The sequence below is a fragment of the Panthera leo genome, chromosome A2 (genome assembly GCF_018350215.1).
Source record: "Panthera leo isolate Ple1 chromosome A2, P.leo_Ple1_pat1.1, whole genome shotgun sequence".
NCBI classification, from domain to species: Eukaryota; Metazoa; Chordata; class Mammalia; order Carnivora; family Felidae; genus Panthera; species Panthera leo.
In genome coordinates this window covers 145,638,816-145,656,477 of record NC_056680.1, presented here as the reverse complement: position 1 = coordinate 145,656,477, position 17,662 = coordinate 145,638,816, and the positions used below count along the sequence as shown (strand labels likewise).

Genomic DNA, 17,662 nt, shown 5'->3' with positions numbered 1-17,662 from the left:
ATTCCAGGGACTAAGTGCAGTGGGTGTTAAAGGGTAGAGAAAATGAATATAGACCACTTTTTTTTTAATGCAATTAAAAAATAAGAGTCTTATTACAGATAAAGGGTAGAGGGAAGATCATAATTCTAGTGTAAGGTAGGGTAAGTATAATGCAGTGGTCTGAACGTGTTTACACATGCTTGGAACAGCCATTGTAGGAATGGAGAAAGAGCTGACCAGGGACAGGTCCTGGCACATTGCCCAGCAACGAGGGCCTGGCTGAAGTGGAAAGCAAGTTATTCTACCAAAGGGAGCATTACCTGACTTTTCTCCCATTAGCACACTCTTTATCTTGGGAGCTGGAACAAGTAAACTACATGTTTATTTATTTTACTAAATCATTGTTTTTTCAAAATAATGTACTGTAAGGTCTTTTTTTTTTTTTTAGGATTTCTTAAAAAGTTTATTTATTTATTTTGAGAGAGAGGGAGAGAGTGCTTGTGCGCACACAAGCAGGGGAGAGGCAGAGAGAGAGAGAGAGAGAGCATCGCAAGCAGGCTGCACGCTGACAGCTACTCCGCTCCTGAACCGTGAGATCATGACCTGAGCCAAAAATCGGGAGTCGTATGGGTAACTGACTTAATGCGCCCCTATTGTTAGGTTTTTTAAAATAACAAGTACTTTCCAGTATTCTTTTTTTGTGTGTGTCTGATAAAATCCATGTAAGACTTGCCATTTTAAACAAAAAAAAATTTAACTATTTTTAAGTGTACATTTCTGTTAACCTTAAGTACATTCACAGTATCGCGCATCCATCACCACCATCCATCTCCAGAACCTTTTCCTCATTCCCAGCTGGAACTCTGTGCCCATTAAACACTAACTCCCCATTTGGTCCTCCTCCCCAGCCCTGGGCAGATACCATTCTCCTTTTGTCTCTATGAATTTAACTATTCTAGGAACCTGGTTTAAGAGGAATCATACAACATTTGCCCTTCTGTGACTGGCTTACTCACTTAGCATGTCCTCACGCCTTATCCATGTTGTAGCATATGTCAAAATTTCCTTCCCTGTTCTTAAAATATGATTTGAACGCACCGTGTTTCCAAGAACACAACTGCTCCACAACCATTATGAAGTCTCAAGACGTGAGTTTTCCACAGGGAAGGGAGGTAGAAGACAGTTCACATTCATTACGTATATCCCATTTACCAGGTGTCGGGTGCTGCGTTGGTTGCAAAAGTTTCATGTGACTCATCCGCCATCACAACAACTCTGGGAGGCGAATATTACTGTTACTGTCCTTCCGCAGCTGAACGAGTGGAATTTCAGAAAGCTTAAGCAGCTTATACAAGGTCCTACAGCTGGCAAGTAACTGACCCAGGATTCAAATCCTGGTCATCCTGATACCAGACTCCATGCTCTTTTTACGACCCTGCAGTACTCTGTGTAGTACCGTATCTAATTATATTATTCTAAAGGAGTCTAATCTCTTTGCTTTGACTTAACGAAGATGTGCTTTTTAAGGTTTTCCTGGTGTTCAGTGAACGTACTAGGCTCCTCATGAGCATTAAAGCATTCCTATTTTATATTTAAGCTTTTAAGAACAGAATCAAGCATTTGCCAAAAGTGGAGAATTACTCGTGTAATTAATTGACTTCATGTAGTGAGTTAATGTTGTCTGGTGTATTTATCCAACTTGGAATTTATCTGAGATAATTTATAGCACTAAGTTGATTGATTGATAGCATAGGTCTCTGGAGGAAAATACTTTTATTGACTGTATATATTTCAGTCCTAACCACAAACAGAAGAGGGGAAGAATTTTTAAATGAAAATACATAAGTATTCATTTTTGAGGATCTCACAAAACAAAATATTATTCAAGTAATCCGACTGCAGTATTTGAAGCAGTATTTGAAGCCAAAAGCCACAATCTGATATTTGCCTTGCTGAAGGGTTTTTTTTTTTTAACCTATTAATGTTTTTCTGAATTCTTGAATCCTCTATCCTGTGCCAGTGAAAGATATTTTTCTTTAAAGATCTAAGCGATGACAGTGACATCTCAAGGTTGTTGGAGTGGATGATCCTGATTAAAAAAAAAAAAAAAGTCACAGAACAATTATTTCCAGAACTTGGGACCTTTGTGGAAGTAAGCCAGTGAGCTTCGGTGGTGTTTGAAGGCTGTGCTTATCTGTGCATCTTTGTTCAGTGTTTTGCTCTGAAAGCTTTGGGAGCACCACTGAATTTTTGAGTTTCATCTGCATTCCGTGACCAATTGATGGTTAGACCCAAAGTCTGAAGTTTGTGTTGACTTTAGAAAGTTGTTCTCTGAAGCTCCTTTTTGGAATGAGTTTAAAGAAGGAGGAGTACCCAAAGCCAGGTTCAGTCTTACCGTGGAGGCCTGCAAAAGGAAAAGCGGTTCTCTGGGACCATTACTTTCTAAGTAACGATGCAAACAGGGAGTAAATTGGAAGTAATGTAAGACACCCTAAATTCTTCCTTCAGCTAGATAATACCAAGTCAGCCAGGATATATCGTTGTTTCTGTCCATTTTGTTTTTTATTTTTTCTTGAAGATTGACAGAATTAGAAATTTCACAGCCCTGGTCCGTGGTACGTTGAATGCAGTGTTTTAGTATCAGGTGATTGGGAGGTGCGGAATCTCTTCTGTTACGTCAAGGCTCTGCAGAAAACTTAAAAACGACCAATTAACATCGTAGTGAAAAATTTCTCGTCGTAAAAGTCATGGACAAAGAGCACATTTGCCTGCCTCAAGTCAGGGACTTAAACTATCATCAGACATTCACGCCGTGTCATTTTATTCAAATGTAAAGGAAAGAACAATGCTCAAGTTACATAGCAAAGATATTTTTAAAGCAAAACTTGCGTGACTCTTGCTGAGTCAGGTGAGTGGGTGATGCTGGGCAGAGTTGTAGTGAAAACTGACTTCGAGCAAGGATTGGAGAACCCGCGTCACGTACAGCAGGTGTGGGGCTGAGAATATGCTCAAGGAGAAGGAAGTCTCTGGAAGGGGGACAGCTGAGTGGTTAGGTGGTGGGTCCAGTGCCTGAGGAGAAAGCTTTTTACCTGAAAGGACTAGATTTGGGGCCCAGAGGCTAAAGGACTTGCTCTCTTTACCTCAGAACCTATGCCTGCATCTGGATAGAAGCAGAGTGGCCTGACAGAGAGGACGGACTCCTAGGAATTGTCTGCACTGTTGTTCAATTTTGTGAAACTTAGCAGAGTGTTCTCTAGTTTACATTGAAGCCAGAATTATTCTTTGATATCAGGCAACACGTCAGCTGGCTTTCTTAGTATATATTTAGTCACCTGTGGGCACATGCTAAAAACAAGTGTACTGCATGCTTTGGGTGGATACTAAAACGCATCAGAGGTGGACATTTTTCTCGAGTTACCTGATCTAATGGGACAGATGGTGGGTTCTGCAGTCAGACCCAACCTAGGTTCAGATCCTGGGATTGACGTGTGGTAGATAGATGACCTCGGAAAAGCTACTCAGTCTCCTTGAGGCTTCCAAGGTTAAACGTCTAGTGTATAGCCACCCCGGGACCTAATAGTCCCTGTCTCATAGGAGTGCCGGAGCCCTAAAGAGATAGTGGCCACACAGAATTTAGAACGTAGGAAGGCCCCTGTCAACTTGGGAGCGCGCACACAGATTTGAGTAGAATGCTGCCCGATGGGTCCAGGGCATTATGACTTTGCTGGAGGTTCAGTGTTAGAGATACAACTTGGGGAGTTACGTGTGTGGAAGCAACGACTGAGACCGAAAGACACTGGAAAACATTGCCAGAGGCACGTACAGGAAGTGATGAGACCGAGCACAGAATCTTACATTTTTTTATTCACAAAAGTGGACTGGCAACATACTATATTTCTTATTTTCTTTGATGTTCTGTTTCTATTAACTTTGTGGTAGTTTGTGTATTAACTTTGTGGTGACATCCTAGATGTTAAAGGAGTTGAATCAGCCTGCATCAATATGAAGATAGCTCATCAGTTTTTTTTTAGGATACAGTTACTGAACCTGTTGTGTACTCCTGTCATGGATTCTAGCACTAGATGTAGTTTATCGGCGCTGCGTATCAAACAGCTGAAGAGCCATTTTGGTGGTTGGCTCTCAAACTCAGGAGCTCGGCCCACTATTAAAGATATGTGGTTCTTGGGGCGCCTGGGTGGCTCAGTCAGTTGATCGACCAACTTCGGCTCAGGTCACGATCTCACGGTTCGTGAGTTCGAGCCCCGCATCGGGCTCTGTGCCGACAGCTCAGAGCCTGGAGCCTGCTTCTGACTCTGTGTCTCCCTCTCTCTCTGCCCCTCCCCCACTCATGCTCTGTCTCTCTCTGTCTCAGAAATAAATAAACATTAAAAAAAAGAAGATATGTGGTTCTAAATGTTTGAGGGTTTTCAGGCAAAATGCACGAAACTACGAAGTAGTAAAGAAGAGGTCGAGTTGGATTGCTTAGCTCACTATTTTGCTCAGACATTGTGGTCTCAACTTATTTTAATATCTAAATATTTAATATCACTGATTGCTCTGTGATGCGCCTTATTCTTAAAAAACTGTGTAATATTTGGTATATGCAAAAAGTTGTATAATTCTATAAGTTAATGGAATATTACCAATACATTGAAGCTGCCATGTGAAGGGGAGTTTAAACCGTTTACTGCCCGGTTCGAATTAAATATACATTCGTCAGTCATGACATATTTCTTGAATGCCACCTCTGTTTCTCCTTCCAAGTGTCTGATATTGGTCTTGGGCCCTTGTTGGTCAGTAGGCCCAATGTTTGGGAAAAAGAGCTGAACGTGGACCAGCGGGGTGGGGTGTGAGGGCACGCCGGAACCTGCCAGTGTCCACGTCTGTCACCACATGTAACCAAGAAGAGAGTCATGATTTCAGAGAGTGACTGCTGCTGTAGTTCCCCCTTCCACATCTCAAGTAACTTCCCCTTTTGGCTCCTCTGACCTAGCAGCATTTACGGAAGGGGAGCCTGGGAAACGTAGTTCCACCTTAACCAAGTTGCCATAGTACAGCCCACCACACGTTCCCATGCTTACTGTTGTATCGTAAACGAGACAGACACTCACAATTATTGCTGCCTAGAAAATGTCGGGGACGCCTGTGTGGCTCAGTTGGTTACGTGTCTGGCTTCGGCTCAGATAGTGATCTCACAGTTCGTGGGTTCGAGCCCCGCATCGGGCTCTGTGGTGACAGCTCAGAGCCTGGAGCCTGCTTCGGATTCTTTGTCTCCCTCTCTCTCTGCCTCTCCCCTCCTCGCGCTCTGTCTCTCAATGAATAAACATTAAAAAGTTTTTAGAAAATAATCAGAATAGTTAAGATATCATGATAGCTTAAAAATAAAATTAACTTGATTATATCATGGTTTTCTTTTCCATTAAATCACATCTTTATTTTTAAAGCCATGAAATAAGACAGGAGTAATATAACTCATCTTCTTTCGTTAAAAGAAATTATTCTTCTAACTTGACAAGTAAAGTGGATCTCATGCTAACAAATTTTTAAAAAATTATCCGATACAGTGCCATCTAGTGATAAATAATTTACTTTCCGGTTATTGAAAATAGTCCACTACCACATTTTACTTCTTAATAAAGCAAGAACTTCACTTTCAGTTATGCCTAACTCAGAAGACATTATAGGGGACTATTTCTAAATGAAATTTGTAAATGATTAGAAGGAACTAGAAAAGGAAAAAAAGAGTTAGAAAAGATTTTTTTTTATCCTTAGAATTTATTCTACATCTGCATATGTAATGAATCACAGTTTGTTCATTTACTGGCTACTAGTTAGATCCAGGAGGAAAATAATTTTTTAGTTTATGAAAAGAATAGCGTTATTTTAGAAATGTGATGTGACAGAATGAATGTGGATTTCAAAATCAGGCAGGTAAGTGTCTTCTTAGTCTTATTTTTCTTATGATCTGGCAGGCAGTGCACTAATAACTTTAGATGCATTGAATTACTGAATATTCACAAAAACCTGAGGAGGCATTTCACAAATGAAGAAACCAGGGCTCACAGAACAGTTAAATTGTGGGTTCTTATCTCATTGCTTTTTGCTTTTTGGTTATTTGTGTGTTTCTCTAATACAGAGTGACCCTTTGCAGGGAAGGGAAGCATTTAGTCCTGTTTTCTCTCAGCTTCAGGAACATGTTCATAAGTCTCCAGTTCAGTGGTGAACGTTTGATTTTTTTTTTCTTCCATGAATGAAAACACAATAGCCACAATGAAAACAATAGAAAAATTAAGTTGTTCAGATAAAACATCAGTGTTCTATCTCTCTTTTATTCAAGTGGAAAGAATATATATAATTTTAAAACAAGTATTATATAGTCAGAAACCCTAGGTTCTAGTGTCTCCTTGGCCATTTAAAAAAAAATTTTTTTTAATGTTCATTTATTGTTGAGAGACAGAGACAGAGCATGAGTGGGGAAGGAGCAGCGAGAGAGGGAGACACGGAATCCGAAGCAGGCTCCAGGCTCTGAACTGTCAGCACAGAGCCCGACACGGGGCTTGAACTCACCGACCGCGAGATCATGACCTGAGCCGAAGTCGACGCTTAATCGATGGAGCCACCCAGGCGCCCCACCTTGGCCACTTTTTAATTTAATTTTAATCTTAGTTCTACATGCTTAGAATTTGGAATCCAAGAGTTATACAAGGCTGGTTTATAAAATCCCCGCCCAGCTCCCTGCCCTTGGGAGTTCGACTCTAAGACTTGATTCTCTTGTTATTCACCTCCAAATCTCTAAATGTATGTTGCTCTTCCCAGCTTTTAAATTTTCAGTCTTAGGCATTACCTCTGACTTCTCATGGTAGAAGAAGAGGACTTAATATTTCTTTTGCATCTCACCCTATGTGCAGAGCCCTCCTCCCTTCTCACATAGTTAAATTTCGAGTGAGAGTCAGTGTTTACATTATTATCACTATGGTAACATTATTCACAGCTGAGGCATACAATCCATGAAAGTTTCGTCTGGTGTTAATAATTGTCTTTTTTTAGAGAGGAGGCTGTTGTTGGTTTTCTTAGATTTTATGTATTTATCACTGACTCATTTGTAAATTGTTTCCCAGGTGTCTAAATGTAGTTACGATATGTGACCTTGAGCCAGTTGCTTAGCGCTTCCGATAAAATACTTCGTCATTCATAGAATGAAGTGTCCAGATGATGGGAAGACTTACACTGCTTGTACCTCTACAACTTTACGGTTCCATGAAACAGACACCTGGGGATTCTGTGCGGATCACATCACTAGCGGGCAGTGTAGCCCGCCAGCACACAGCCTTCCTGGCTGACCGGCGGTCTTTTCTCAGGTTGGCTGGAGCCTCTCGGCTGCCTCCCGGAGGGCCTGTGGGACTCAGGGTCTGGGTCGAGGTAAGGCCCCATTTGAGTGGGACCAAGACTGCTTATCAGCAGGAGCCCCCTCAAATACGCATTATAAGCTTAGAAATACCCTCATTCCAGTCAGAAGATCAGGGATTCTTTGATTAAGGAGACTTACTTAAGTTTTTTGATGGGTAGAAACACTGGTTAATTTTTATAGTGAATAGTCCAGGAGAAGCAGAGTGGATCCATTAAAGTTACCAACAGTGAAATTAGACTAAATGGCGTATAAGAGATGAGCAAACAGCAGTTCAAATCTTGTTTGAAACAAACAAAAAGTAAAACAGAAGCCCTGGGAGTACAGCTTCTCACAGATTGTTAAAGAAAATAATGCTGGACACATAAGCATGAACGATCTAATGACTCTTAGCTCGGTAGATACTTTGCTTACCTCAGTCATGGACTTGGTAAGGCTGTGGGTAGCGTTGAGATGTTATTTTGGAGGGTGGTGTTATTACCATATATAAATGTGGAGGAAAAACTAGACGAGAGAATGAGTTCACGTTATTTTAAGAGTTTGCCACAGAAGCTGTCATGCTAGACAGCCAGCACTAGGAGGCCACAGAGATTGGGATTCTGATGGAGGAGTTTTAGTCCTGCATCATTCCTGTCAGACTTGAGGAAGAAACCGAGGCTAAAGAGCCCTCTTGAAATGCTGTAAAAACTTAAAATTCAGGATCAGACAAACTCGATGAAAAATTCATTATCTTATTTTTCATAATGCAGTAGTTCATGAGTCTAACACGTGCAACACTGCTTCCTTATGTGCTTGTGACGTGGTTTATAAATCAAGTAGGTATACTCCGCGTATAACCACCACTTCTAAAAACTGCTCTTCTCATTTTTAGTTCTTGAGCCTCTGATCCCAGCCCCTGGTTTACCGTATGCCTGGATGAGTTCAGTAGCTTCCTGATTGATCAGACTTCTTGTCTCATTTTCCTCCAGTCCATTCGGTTTATTGACAGCAAGAGTTCTTATCAAAAATGGTTTTGGTCCCATGAGTTCTCCAACGATTAAAACCTTTGGTAGTTTCTGGTCACACAGGATTTCAAATCCAAGCCTGTTCGTTCATTCATTCATTCACTCATTCATTCAGCGAATATGTATGAGTGCCTTTAATACAAGACAGACTGTCAGGGGTTGTGCCCTCGTGGGCTTTAGGGTTGCCTGTTCATTTTCTGTGTTCCCCACAGAGTTTCTCTTCCGGCTAAACAAAGATACCTTTTGCCACCTAAATTTTTACCTTTGTGCCTTTAAACATGAATCAACCTCTGTCATTTCAGGATTCTCTTCTTTCAGGACTGCTTCTTGCAAATTCAAAACCATCTCTCTCCATGGCTCTGATCTCCTAGCCCTTGTGGTACTTAGTTCATTCTATGTTAGTTGCATTTATTGTTAGTCTTTTTTGTGTGTCTTAGAATTAAAAGATTTATGTCTAGGAGGTTGCTGAAGAACAAGGTGGTCTTTTATTTTATATCTCCTGTTAATGTGAGCATAATATTCTGAAGAAGGGAACTACTAACTTAATGGCTATGGCACATCCTCCTACTGGTTGCTTTCCCCGCAACCTTTCACCGCTCTGTTCTTTTCTTTTTCTTTTTTTTTAACGTTTACTTATTGTTGAGAGATGGAGAGAGACAGAGCATGAGCACGGGAGGGGCAGAGAGGGAGACACAGAATCGGAAGCAGGCTCCAGGCTCTGAGCTGTCAGCACAGAGCCTGTTGCAGGGTTTGAACTCACAAACCACAAGATCATGACCTGAGCTGAAGTCGGACGCTTAACCGACCGAGCCACCCAGGCGCCCCGGCTCTGTTCTTTTCTAATGGAACTTCAGTTTTGTTCGAAAATCTTTGCATGTCCATGTGCTTTGGGGAAGGTGGGCTTGGGCCCCAGCCTCTGGCCATCGAGAAGCTTCCATTCTTGCCAGCTGATTAGTTGGTGTAAGCCCAGAACCCGGTTCTGGCCCACAAGAGCTTTGGGAAAATTTTTCCCCTCTGGGAAGATCTTGCCCACCGTAGGCTGTGCTCCAGCCATGTTGCAGGCACAGAGTGAGCACCAGTTGTCACACGAGGACGGAGGAGTAGGAAGACAGCTGGAGCTTGTGCCCTGGCTGGCACGATTGAGACTTCCTTGGGATTTCTTGTTGTGTGCAGATAATACGGCTTGGTTGGTTTGGGATTTTCTCTCCCTTTCAGACGAAGGCGTCTGGCTGACTCCTCATCTTGCAGGTCTCCGTTCACATCTCTCTAACCTCTCACAACGCCCTGTAGCCTGTCACGGGCTTGCCGTACTGCGTGGTAAGATGACTTGTGTGTCCGAATGCTTGACTGCAAACTCCGTGAGGGCGGGAGCTTTCTCTGGGGCACTGCGGTGTCCTTAGGAACTAGCCTAATGCTTGGTGACCGGTAAGTTTCTAATGTCTGTATTTATTCATGCTATTCTGAAAGTAGACAAGGGGACAGGGGCAGATCGTTAGTTAACAGCAGTAACGTAGGACTGGAGACTGAATTTATAACCCCTGGAATATCTCTCCGGTCCCAATCTCATCACCCTCTGAAAAGTGAACACACTCCTCGAGGGAGATTCATCTCTTACTATCTGTTCAGTCATCCTTTAAATTTTAAGGCTTGTCCCTTAATCCAGGTCTCAGTAAAATTTGCCCAGAAAGCTGTAAGTGTGCAAGTGTATAAAAACATTCCCTTCCTGACAGTGGCCCACACTAGGTGCTCAATAAACTGTTACATGTTTAACAGATTGAAAGAGTACATCTAACCAAGAGGTCTCAGCTGGGGCAGGGATTGGAGGCTTTGGTGGGAGGATGGGGAGAAAGTGTGTAAGAATGACCTGGGGGAATTTCCTACATAAGACGGTTCCCACTCCCAGATTCTGACCTGCTCCTGTTGCTGTCATATTCCATAGGGGTTTGGTTTTTGTGTCCCAAAGGGTGAGACCCTCTTCTGTAGCCTTTCCTGTTAAAGTTCGCAGTGGAAACATTTTGTCTTGACCTCTCATCCCAGAGCTGCTGTGTCATTGTTTACGTCCGTCCCTGCTGACTGTTCTCTTGCGTGCTTGCTTACCTACATCCATTCGATAGGATTCTTTCAAGGAGGTTTCTTTCTTTTTTTCATTAATACCTTGCCTTTTTTTAGAGAGGGTTTGAGGCATCTCTATGGCAAAAATATGTAAAATGAAATAGCATATAAACAGAAAATCAGAACTACGAAGAAGATTATAAATATGTTGACTTACTTTCATTTAGATTTGGTTCTGGGTTTTTTTTGTTATTGTTGTTGCCTGGTGCAAAATGGCAAATATCGTCAGTTATGTTTATGATTCTCAACATTTTTGTTTACGTCACAGGCCCTTCCGATGAAATCCGTGGACCCTTTTCTGAGGAGACTGAATGCGCACACACAAATGCAATTTTGCTGTAATAATGGGCTTATCCTTTTGTTATCGGAGGAGATGAAACATACTCATAGAAAGGAAGAAAACGTTGTTAGGATTAGGTTCTTAAAAAACTATTTCTATAATAAAATATTTCAAGCATATAGAAAAATTGACTAGCTGTCACCTTCCAGTTTGTAGTATTTGCTTTAGTTTTTTTTTCCTAAGTAATAAAACATCCTAGACAAGGTAGAAGTCTTCTGTTCAGCATTTTTGATCCCATTCTGTAGTAGAATGTAGTAGAATGTAGATCCCATTCTGTAGTAGTCTGTAGTAGAAGCCACTACCCTGAATTTAGTGTTCAACATTTCAACACGTTTTACACTTTTACTAGTGTTGTATATATCTGTGGCATATATATAACACTATTTTATAGGATTTCAAACTATTAAGTATTATATTGTCACCGTCTGCACCTTTTTTCATCTAACATTTCTTTTACCGTGACAAAAATGCTCTAACGTGAGCTCTTCTGTCTTGACGGATTTCTAAGTGCACAGTGCCTTACTGTTAGCTGGAAGCACCATGTTGTGCAGTGGGGCCCTGGAACTTCTTTATCTTGTATGACTGAAACTGTGTACTCAGTGAACGGCAATTCCCCTTTTCTCCCTCCCCCCGCCCCCTGGCAACCACCCGTCTACTTTCTGCTTCTGTGAGTTTGACTACTTTTATGCAAGTGGTATCATGCGGCATTTGTCCTTCTGTGACTGGCTTGTTTCACTTAGCAGAACGGCCTCAAGGTTTGTCCATGTCACATATGACAGGACTCCTTTCTTTTTATGGCCGAATAATACTCCGTTGTACGGATATGCCGCCTTTTCTTTATCCATTCGTCCGCTGATGGACGTTTAGTTTGTTCCCACCTCTTCGATATTGTGGATATTCCACCTCTCGGATAGAGCTGCAGCGGACATGGGGTGCGGATATCTCTACTAGATTCTCCTGTTATTTTTTTTTGAGTAAGTATCCAGAGGTGGAGATTGCCGGATGGTAGTTCTGTTTATAATGTTTTGAGGAGCCGACATACTGTTTTCCACAGAAGCTGTGCCATGTTACGTTTCCACCGGCAGTGCGCAAAGGATTCCATTTTCTCCGCATACTTGCCCGCACTTGTTCTGTTCTGTTTTTGTTATTGTCGTTAACAGCGATTCTGACAGGTGTGAGGTAGTACCTCATTGTGGTTTTGATTTACATTTCCCTCATGATTAAGGACGTTGAGCATCTGTTTATATACCTGTCTTCTTTGGGGAAGAATGTCTTCAAGTCCTTTGCCTGTTTTTTAATCGAGTGTTACTGGATATTTTGCTGTTGGGGTGTGGAAGTTCTTTATGTATTTTGGATAATAACCCCTTATCAGATACATATATGCAGTGTTTTCTCCCATTCTGTGGGTTGCTTTTCATGCTGTTGATTTTTTTTTTTTTTTTTTTTTTTTGCTTTGTGGAAGCTAATGTGGTTTTTTTTTTTTTGTTTTTTTTTGTTTGTTTGTTTTTTTCGAACATTTACCCATGTTTGATTATGTGACTGTCTTGGATTCTTTTACATACATGCAGTATTTCATAATAAGATGATATCACCATATGCTTACCATTCTCCCATTAATTCATGTTTGAGTTGTTTCCAATATCTTGCTGTTACAAGCAGTGCTAACACACATTCCTTATATGCCTCCTGATGCACACGTGCCAGTGTCTCTACTGTGCATATTCAGGAGGGGAATTTCTTGGTTATGGGCATGGGCAGCTTCATTTTATTTTTGCCAGATTGCTTTATTCTTTGCCAGTTGCTTTTCCAAAGTGGTTGAATCAGTTCAATTTTTCTTTCATTATTGTGTCCTACTTCGCTAGTCTGGTGTGAAATGGTATCTTACTGTAGTGTCACATTGCACTGTGCTGAGTTTGGATGTCTTCTATTCATTTTCCTTAAAAAAATTTTTTTTAATGTTTTGTTTATATTTGTGAGAGAGACCGAGCACGAGTAGGGGAGGGGCAGAGACACAGAGACAGAATCTGAAGCAGGCTCCAGGCTCTGAGCTGTCAGCACAGAGCCCGACGCGAGGCTTGAAGTCACAGGCTCCCGAGATCAAGACCTGAGCCGAAGTCAGATGCTTCACCGGCTGAGCCACCCAGGCACCCCACCTTATATTTATTTTCCATTTAGATTTTCTTTTCTGTTAATTGGCTGTTCACAATTTTTTTCCATTTTTTAAAAAATTATTTATGTATTGGGGCGCCTGGGTGGCTCCGTCGGTTAAGCGTCCAACTTCGGCTCAGGTCACAATCTCGCGGTCTGTGAGTTCGAGCCCCGCGTCGGGCTCTGTGCTGACAGCTCAGAGCCTGGAGCCTGTTTCAGATTCTGTGTCTCCCTCTCTCTCTGACCCTCCCCTGTTCATGCTCTGTCTCTCTCTGTCTCAAAAATTAATAAACGTTAAAAAAAATTAAAAAAAATTATTTATGTATTTTGAGAGAGAGGTTTGCGAGGGACAGAGCGAGGGAGAGAGAGAATCCTAAGCAGGGCTCAATCTCACGACCGTGAGACCACGACCTGAGATGAAATCAAGAGCCGGACACCCAACTGAGCCACCTAGGTGCCTTGTTCCATTTTAAAAAAAATTTAGTTGTTTGTGTTTGCTTTGTGTTTTTAAGAGTCCTTTAGGTTTTCTGCAGATGAACACTTTGTTGGTTATCATTACGTTCTCCCAGTCCATGGCTTGGATTTGCATTTTGTTTAAACAATCTTTTGTTGTTTAGAATTAAAAAAAAATTTAACGTAGTAATAGTTACCAACATTTTGTATCTTATTTTTAAAATCTTGCATTACCCCACGGGTGTTTTTTTTCTAAAAGTTTTCAAAGTTTTATTTTCATGTTTATCAGTGGTATGCAACATGGATCTAGTTTTATTTCCTTACAGATGACCTGTGTCCAAGCATCACTGTTCAATAACCCATTCTTGCCCCACTGATTTGCAGTATCACTGCTATTATATGTCAGATTTCCAAACATATGGGAGGTTTTTTTCTGGGTTCTCTGTTGCCTTTTCATTTGTACCATTTTACTTACCGTAGTTTTATGTAAGTCTTAACATTTTGAAGGGCGAGTTCCCTGCCTGTTTTCTTATTATTATTTGTCAAAGCTGTTCTTCTTGGCTCTTTTTTCTTATGGATTTTAGGATCAACTTAACATGGTCCATGAAAGCCCTGTGGGAAGTTTTATTAGAGTTTTATTGAATTCAGTTTAGGAATATTTATTAGATCTTCACCCATAAATATTTCTCTGTTTACTCAACTCTGTAATTTTCTCCATAAAGCTCTTAAAGTTTTTTTGTTAGATTATTAGAAAGCTTATAGCAGTAGTTACCATTTTATTTTATTAAAACATTTTTTAATGTTTATTTTTGAGAGGGAGAGGCAGAGATAGAGTGCAAATGAAAAAGTGCAGAGAAAGAGAGGGAGACACAGAATCCAAAGCAGGCTCCAAGCTCTGAACTGTCAGCACAGAGCCTGATGTGGGGCTCAAACTCACGACCTGTGAGATCTCACGACCTGTGAGATCATGACCTGAGCCAAAGTTGGATGCTCAGCTGACTGAGCTACCCAGGTGCCCTGGTAGTTACCATTTTAAATGATAGTTTTTCCTATTTAAATTACAAAGTGGTCTTTTTTGGCTTGTAGGAATTATATTAACTTTTGTATATTGATTCTTCTCTCCAGAAACATTGATAAACTTTTTTAAAATTAGTTTTAATAGCTTTCCTTCATAATTATCTATGTAAATAATTAACACTTGGGAGATAAGGACAGTTTTGTCAACTCACATAAATTTTTATCTTATTTATATTTTTTCCATTTTTAAAAATGTTTATTTATTTATTTTGAGAGAAGGAGAGAGAGAATCCCAAGTAGGTCCATGCTCAGTGTAGAGCCCCACGCGGGGCTCAATCTCACGACCATGAGAACATGAGCTGAGCCAAAATCAGGAGTCATTCGCTTAACCAGCTGAGCCACCGAGGCGCCCTGCCTCCCCCATTTTAGTAGTCTCTGTGCCTAACGTGGGGCTTGAACTCATGATCCTGAGATCAAGAGTCACATGCTCTACTGGCTGAGCCAGCCACATGCCTCTCTATTTTTTTTTATTACATTGACTGGGACCTCTACATTATTGAATAGAAATAATGATTGTTATCATCTGTCTCATTTCCTGGCTTTTAAAGAAAAGACTTCTATTATTTAATCATTAGGTATGATTTTCCTGTAGCATTTTGATGAAGTTAATCATGTTCTTTCCTATTTTTGATATGCTAGGATACATATATAGTCTTTTTTTTAAGTTTATTTACTTATTATTTTGAGAGAATGACAGAGTGTGAACAGGGGAGGGGCAGAGATGGGGGAGAAAGAGAATCCCAAGCAGGCTCCACACTGCTAGCATAGAGCCTGACGTGGGCCTGAACCCATGAACTGTGAGATCATGACCTGAGCTGAAATCAAGAGTCAGGTGCCCAACCAACCAAACCATCCAGGTGCCTATACACACACACACACACACACACACACACACACACACACACACACAGAGTTTAAAATTTTTTTAATGTTTCTTTTTGATAGAGAGCAAGGGAGGCGCAAGGGAGACAGAGAATCTGAAGCAGGCTCTGCGCTGTCAGCTCAAAGCCCGACATTGGGCTTGAACCCACCCACCATGAGATCATGACCTGCGGTGAAGTCAGACGCTCAACCGACTGAGCCACCCAGGCGCCCATATATAGTTTTAAATCATGAAGGTAAAGAATTAACAAAACCATTTCTCGTTTTGTAAGTACATATCTGACCTCGGATGAACTTTCTACTTAGTTCCTCTGAATCCTGATAAAAATGGAAAGTCAACTATGTTACTAGGCAACGTTGCTTATGATAAAAGTGACCTTTACTTGGTAAATGTATTTGGACTGGGAGGAACTATACATGAACTCTTAAGTTCTTGGTTAGAAGCAGGAGTTTTGAGCTTCCCTGGGAGCACTGTTCAGACATGGGTATGTCCTTTGTGGGGTCCCTAGAAGCTGCGATTGGGACCATCATGTGAGATACTGGTTTCTCTTTGTGACGTAAGACTTCTAAGCCTGCGTGACTCTACACCCACCCTGGGATTCTCATTTCCTTGCGCTGAGCTGTCATCTGAATCCAGAGTTCTGGGCTGGCCACGTGGGAAGACTCCTCCCATGAAGAGAAATAACGTGAAACTGCCCTGCTGGCATGCTGTGTTTTCTTCTTAGGCTTTCTGAGTAGATGGCTGCTCTGTGTGTGGCCTGTGCTGATTGGGTGGCTCAGAATGTGCAGTTAGGAGTGCCACGTGGGCACTGCAAAGTGCATCCGAACGAAATACAGAAAGTGTTTACTGGGGCCGATCTACGTTTATTAGCTCTCGCTTACAACCTTCCATTTTTAATTTTCACCGATTAGAAAGCTCATATTCGCGTTGCCTATAAATTCATACTGTAAATTTGAACTTATAAAAATAAATACATATAAGATAGCATCTTTATTTTCTTACGTGTTCGACTCCATCTGTGTTTGCCAACCCCAGAATGGTTCCGCTACTGAAAAATGTTTGATAACTAATGTTTCAGAAATGTGCAGTCCAGTGGGTAGATACTTGCTTTTCAAATATGGCTCTTAAAATTAAAATTAAATGTAACTAAAATTTTAGTTTCTTGGTTGCCCTAGCCTCATTTCAAGGGTGCAGTAACCACCTGTGCCAAGTGGGCTACCATACTGGACAGTATGTATAGATGTAGAACATTTTCAGACATCACAGAAAGCTCTGTTGGACATACTTTTTAGGTTTTATTTTTTATCATCTGAATAGATATCCAGATTATCAGAGAGCTTTATATTTTTGCTGTGTATGTTACATACTATAAGAAACTGCTGGATGAACCAATCAGGATGTCTATCAGGGCCAGTATTGAAGACCCCAGTGTATTATTTATGTGATAATATGCTAGAGAAATATTTCTCAGATTTTGCGTACTAAGACAAATTCTGGACCACATCCCATCATGGCCAGTGTGAATTTTGCAATTCATTCGTTTTTCTGTTTTGCTTTATCAACCAGACAGTATGGGGCCAAATTTACGGCTTAATTTAAATAACTTTCAGGCCTATATAATTGCATGGTATTTTTTTCTTGTCTGAATTTTTATATTTATAAATTATGATTTTATTATAATGTCTGCATTTTTATAGACTGTTTCAAATGTGTTGTGAAAGGAGGTAGAATATAAATACAGTAATAAATTAGGAGCCACCTATCACTGAACATCAGTTTTGAGAAGGAGTGAAGGAGCTGAAAACCATTCTGGGCTGATGACGATTATCATATCCAGACATGTAATCTGGACTGCTTTCCAAATGAAGTGACTTAGAATGTATCCTTGTCATAAAACCAGTTTAATTCGTTCTTCTAAGACATTTTTAATTTTCAGAGTAATGTTTGAAGATCTCTCTTACTACAGTAATTTGTAAAAATGTCAGACTTTTTAGTATTGCTAGGGAAATTTGAACCAAGAGCATATTTGGATGTTCACAAACTGGTGTGAACCGGGTTTAAACCAAGAAGGTGGAGTGCTGTTTTGTCTCTTTATGGAATCTTTTGTGTCGTTTGGATAACAGAGAATTTATTTTGGGGCATTTATTCTGGGCATTTACACCTTCTCACTGTAAAAACATCCCTGTGTTTTTCTTGTTTTTCCATCTTAGTCTGGAACTTACAAGCAGGTCAACATTATGTACGTCTTTTACATTTTACAT

The 17,662-nt window shown here is 40.8% G+C and overlaps 2 long non-coding RNA genes across 2 annotated transcripts in view; one reads left to right on the top strand and one right to left on the bottom strand.

Annotated features, from left to right (window-relative positions):
- Positions 1–17,662, top strand: part of LOC122211606 — a 49,056-nt gene that overhangs the window by 25,320 nt on the left and 6,074 nt on the right. The gene's annotated exons all lie outside the window — the stretch shown is intronic.
- LOC122211625 lies at positions 1,667–4,210 on the bottom strand. Its single transcript, XR_006198755.1, has 2 exons — positions 3,398–4,210; positions 1,667–2,674 (listed from the first exon to the last, which is right to left on the bottom strand). It is a non-coding gene; the product is annotated as an uncharacterized LOC122211625 (long non-coding RNA).